Source organism: Pelodiscus sinensis, chromosome 24 (genome assembly GCF_052426305.1).
Source record: "Pelodiscus sinensis isolate ZL-2025 chromosome 24, ASM5242630v1, whole genome shotgun sequence".
In the NCBI taxonomy this organism is placed as follows: Eukaryota; Metazoa; Chordata; order Testudines; family Trionychidae; genus Pelodiscus; species Pelodiscus sinensis.
The window spans coordinates 20,168,625-20,174,653 of NC_143075.1; positions in this window are offsets into that span (position 1 = coordinate 20,168,625).

A 6,029-nucleotide genomic window follows, 5' to 3' on the forward strand; every position below is an offset into this window, starting at 1 on the left:
CTCAAAGGGGGTTGTCTTGTTATTGCATCTCTGGGGATCTGGTGTCTTTATCTCCGCGTGCTGTCATCGTGCCAGCTCCAGAAGCTTATTCGTATTCTGGAAGCGAGGAAGCCATCTGCTGCCATGTCAGAGGCCTCTCCTGCTGGGATCACCTGGATGGATGGTTTGTGCCCTGCTCCGGCACAGAGATAAGAACTGCTTGGTCGCTCGACCCATGTGAGGTTGGTTCTGGGGAAGGGCACAGGGGCAGGGGTAAATTAGATGAAGAAATGGATAGCTCATTATATTGCTTTAGCTCTTTCTTTCTTTCTTTCTTTCTTTCTTTCTTTCTTTCTTTCTTTCTTTCTTTCTTTCTTTCTTTCTTTCTTTCTTTCTTTCTTTCTTTCTTTCTTTCTTTCTTTCTTTCTTTCTTTCTTTTTCCCTTGCCTGGCTGGGGCTGTATAAGTACCTTCAATAGAGTCTGCCATTCTGATGGAAAGACCCTCCACCATTACTGTATTTTGATTTTGGCTGCCCCTTGGCAATTAACGCAGATGCTTTAGCTACCATGGCTATTGACCGTGTTGCCTAGCTACTGAGCTAAGCTAATGTGGGAACTCTGAATCGGGGACCTACTCTTGGTGAAGCAAGTCCCACTGCCCTCTCCCAGCCTGCTCTGCTCTGTCACCCTCTCCCACCCTGCCCCACCACCCTCTCCCAGCTCACTCCATCCCGCCGCCCTCTCCCAGCCTGCCCCACCGCCCTCTCCCAGCCTGCTCTGTTCTGCCACCCTCTCCCACCCTGCCCCACCACCCTCTCCCAGCTCACTCCACCCCGCCACCCTCTCCCAGCCTGCTCTGCTCTGCCACCCTCTCCCACCCTGCCCCACTGCCCTCTCCCAGCTCACTCCATCCCGCCGCCCTCTCCCAGGCTGCCCCACCGCCCTCTCCCAGTTCACTCCATCCTGCCGCCCTCTCCCACCCTGCCACACCACCTTCTCCCAGCTCACTCCATCCCGCCGCCCTCTCCCAGCCTGCCCCACCGCCCTCTCCCAGCTCACTCCATCCCGCCGCCCTCTCCCACCCTGCCCCACCACCCTCTCCCAGCTCGCTCCGCCCCACTGTCCTCTCCCAGCCCACTCCGCCACCCTCTCTCAGCCCGCTCTGCCGCCTTCTCCCAGCCCACTCCGCTCCACTGCCCTCTCCCAACCCGCTCGGCCCCGCTGCCCTCTCCCAACTGAGAAGGGAAGCGGCATAACCTAGTCCCAGCCCACCCCCCACCCCCAAACCCTGCATCCCTTGGGAGCACAGCAGGCTGGAGACGGGGCGTGCTGCTTCCTGCTGTCACGGCGAAGAGGAGTGACCTGGCCGGGAGACGGCAATGGAGCAGAGCAGACTGATGTGTCACTCAGCTTCACGTGGCTCCCGCTGCTGTGGGGAGTGGGGTGAAGCCGGATCTGCTGCCAGCCTGAGGCCCCTCGCCCCAGGTAATCCCCTGGGCTCCACAGCTAATGTCACTATGGGGGATCATACAAGTGGCACCTCTGGCGAAGACCGCGGATGTTGCTGGCAGAGCGCCCTGGGAGCGGGGCATCCTGGGAGTCCAGCGGGGCCAATGGCCGGGGGATTGGTGGGGGCTGGACCGGCCGCAGGGAACCCAAGTCAGGACGATGGCAGGGGGCTGGGGCCAGGAAGCTGCAGATGGGAGCCCCAGTTGGGAAGGAACCAGTGGAAGTAGAGCCAGTGGTCGGGAACCCCGCTGGATGGGGGCGGAGTCTGTGGAGCTGGTGTGGAACCAGCAGCCAGCAGGGGAACATTCCTGTCCCCTAGACTATCAACATACCTGGTTTGGGACCACTCCGGTCCCAAAGGTGGGAGACCAAGGAGGTCCAAGTTGCTTCAATTCCAAAGCAGCCCTGAATTCAATGGCTGTCAGCACAATGTGGACCCAGACCCCAAAGTTAGAGGGTCTCTCAATTGGGCTCAAAGCCCATTACAATGAAAAAAGGGCCCAGCTTTCCAAGGCTTTGGGGTGAGCGCATTTTTAATCAATAAACCAGATCCTCAACAGCTGTTGGTGTGGGCTGCTGCTCTAGCAGAACCAGTAAGCAAAAGCCAATAAGGGTGACACTTCCTGGTTAACCATTCACATCCCGAGCAGGCAGCTGCGTAGCCGCCTTAGCAAAAACATTTCTGGGCAAAAACATTTCACGTTTCTATGACATTTTTGTGACATTTTCCCCTGTGTGTTGACCAATTGTAGAAGTGGGAGAACGTTTCAAATGTCCATGACATTTCAAAAATTGATGAACAACCTCTCCAGCTCTCCCCCATCACCAGAAACAAACTCACCACCACCCTGAAGCGGGCTTCTGAGGGATGTTGACATTTTAGGCAATTTCCCCCCAACGCTGCATGCCTCAAAGCAAGTAGCCACGGGCCTGTTTACACCTCCTGACCTCTAGAAACCTGTGTTTACTTGTCCAATGGCATCAGAAGGGGACAATGAGTCCAGAGAGACGATGAAATGCCCAATGTGCAACATCTTAGAAGTACCCTAGGTAGAACTCTCACCAGTCAAATTGTCCAATGGAATTACTGCCCCTTTGAGAATCAAGAACTACAAAGCCTCAGGGCATGCTGGGAATTGTAGTCTTTCTATGGAGATCTCACAGGTAGAGAGAGTGGAGAAGACGACTATGAAGAAACAGCAGTAAAGAACCGCAGCCCCTAGCATCCATGAGGTTCTGTGGCTCTTAGCACTAAAAAGAGAAGGCCAAACAGTGATCACTGGGCCAGATTCTGATTTCAGCTGCCTGTGCGTTGTTGGGGTAACAAATTGGCGCCAGGGGACCATCCTAGCGCTAACCTGCGTTAAGATCCAAACTGGCCCCTTTAGGATCTATCTCGTCATGAAGAAACATTCAAAATGATGGCTGTCACCATTCTTTCAGCGTGTTTAATCAATTTTGCATGAGGGTTTTTTGAATACCGAGCATGGTATTGAAGCAGCTGATAAGCAGTGTGCACGAAACTAGTGGATACAGCATTTGTAAATTGATTGCAGTGAAGTGGCATTGGCTTCCAAGAGCTGTAGCCAGCAGCTTTGTGCTTCACCCTACAGAGGCTTAACGCCGAAGTATCCCTACCGAAGTCACAAAAGTGTCTCCCAATTCCCACCAGCACGAGTGAGCCCTGAACCTGGCTCACTGTGCTTTGCCATTTATTAGTTCTTTGGGGGAGGGAGGAATGCAAACTTTGGGAGAACATCTGCCATCCTTTATCCATTGTTTTATACAGAGCTGATTGACTTCTGCTGTATTTCTAAATTCCTGGGCCTGGTTCTTCCCTATCGCACAGGGTGCTGAGTATAAAGACATTAAAGATTCATAGAATCCCAGGGTTGGCAGACCTCAGGAGTCATCAAGTCCAGCCCCCTGCTCAAAGCAGGACCAATCCCAACTCAATCAACCTGGCCAGGGCTTGATAAAGTCAGAATTTAAAACCCTCCAAGGATGGAGATTCCACCCCCTCCCTAGGGAACCCATCCCAGTGCTTCACCCCCCCACCTAGCGGAATAGTTTTTCCTAATATCCAACCTAGACCTCCCCCACTGCAACTTAAGACCATTGCTCCTTGTTCTGTCAACACTGAGAACAGCCTCTCTCCATCCTCTTTGGAACCCACTTTTAGGCAGTCGAAGGCTGCTATCAAATGCCCTCTCGGCCCTCTCTTTTGCAGACTAAACAAGTCCAAATCCCTCAGCCTCTCCTCGTAGATCATATGCTCCAGCCCCCTCATCATTTTGGTTGCCCTCCGCTGGACTTTCTCCAGTGTGTCCACATCCATTATATAGTGGGGGCCCAGAACTGGACACAATACTCCAGATGTGGCCTTACCAGTGCCGAATAAAGGGGAACAACAACTTCTCTAGATCTGCTGGCAATGCTCCTCCTAATGCACCCCAATATGCCATTAGCCTTCTTGGCTACAAGGGCACACTGTTGACTCATATCCAGCTTCTCATCCACTGGAATCCCCAGGTCCTTTTCTGCAGAACTGCTGCTTAGCCAGTCGGTCCCCAGCCTGTAACAATGTTTGGGATTCTTCCATCCCAAGGCCATCGTTGAACCTCATCCGATTTCTTTTTTGCTGGCGCTGAGATGCCCTGGAGTGAGGCCCGGATGTGGCACCGATAGTCCCAGACCTATCTACATGTGGGTGGAGGGGGGAACACTATGCGCAGTGGGGCAATTGGTTCCATTCAGGCAGCACGATACCCGAGAATCAAATGGCGCCATAATTAGATGCTCTTTTGTCCTGTGGCTCTACGCTGGGGACACCAGCCCGTGTGGCTTTGCTGCTGCTTGGGGGGGAGAACCAAGCCCAGTGTCCCAGGTCACAGCAACTGCCCCATATCCCCTCTCTGTGTCCAGCAAGGGCAGCCACTCGTGGCTCCAGGCGCTTTCTCTGTCACCCCTCCAGGGTATGGGGATGTGTCTTGCTGTCTCCCTCTGAACTTGCATATTTCCAGTCTACGCAGTCCCTGTCTTCATTACCCGATTCCCAAGGTCTAAACAGTCTCCTCGTCTCTCCTCCAAGGCAGTTGCTGCCCGGTTTCAGTGACCACCCAGCTCTTCCTAAGCAAGTACCTTTATTCTTAAGGTAAGAGCAGTGCCGAGAAAACCTAGAAAACAATGAAAGAAGCTGCACATGTCCGGAGATCACACACACACACACTCCCAACCCCAACAAGGGCTCTGGCTGGTGTTTAGTTCTTCATATCGCACCCGGAGCTTCTCCTGAGCCACAAGGCCATCGGGGTTTCACCTCAGAACAAGGACCCAAGTCTTGTGGGGCTTCTGTGGGCACAAGACCTTCCAGCACTGCCCTGCAGATGGGGGCCTGCCTTGGGCTTGAGTACATTTGCCTAACCCCTCCCAATTAATCTTAGGCCTGGGGGGGGCTGTTGTCCCCCTCCTCCCTAGGATTCCATGCAACCCCTCAAGCGTGCAGAGATATTCACATGTTTAATACAATGAACTCACAAAACACTTACACTTAATCCAGGAAGGCTTGTGCAGGAACATAAGAATGGCCACACTGAGTCAGACCAAATGTCCATCTAGCCCAGTATCCTGTCTGCCGACAGTGGCCAATGCCAGGTGCCCCAGAGGGAATGAATTGAACAGGTAATGAGCAAGCGATCTCTCTCCTGCCATCCATCTCCACCCGCTGACAAACAGAGGCCAGGGACACTATTCCTTACCCATCTTGGCTAGTATCCATTGATGGCCCTAACCTCCATGAATTTATCTAGCTCTCTTTTAAACCCTGTTCTAGTCCTAGCCTTCACAACCTCCTCAGGCAAGGAGTTCCACAGATTGACTCTACGCTGTGTGAAGAAAAACTTCCTTTTATTTGTTTAAAACCTGCTGCCCATTAGTTTCATTTGGTGGCCCCTAGTTCTTATATTATGGGAACAAGTAAATAACTTTTCCTTATTCACTTTCTCCATACCACTCATGATTTTACAGACCTCTATCCTATCCCCCCTTAGTCTCCTCTTTTCCAAGCTGAAAAGTCCCAGTCTCTTTAATCGCTCCCCATATGGGACCCATTCCAAACCCCTCATCATTTTAGTTGCCCTTCTCTGAACCTTTTCTAATGCCGGTATATCTTTTTTGAGATGAGGAGACCACATCTGTACGCAGAATTCCAGATGTGGGCACACCATGGATTTATATAAGGGAGATTGTGAACCTGTCACACCCTGGTTTTAATCTGCTGCCATACAGTCTCCTTTCTAGCCCCAGGGAGGGGGGCGTTGTTCCGTGTGATGTATGCTGGGAATGTACTGCCCGATCGTCGCGGCATGTGGCTTTCTGCTATTTTCTCCATCAAGGGCTCAGGCAGATTTTGTCTCCGCGTTTTTCTTGGCTTGTCGTTACATTTAATTATTTTTTTAAAGACACCAATTAGATTAATCCATCTCTAAATTAGTTTGTGGCTTGGTGTGGAAACCTGATCGCCAGTTCCTAGGCACAAGGA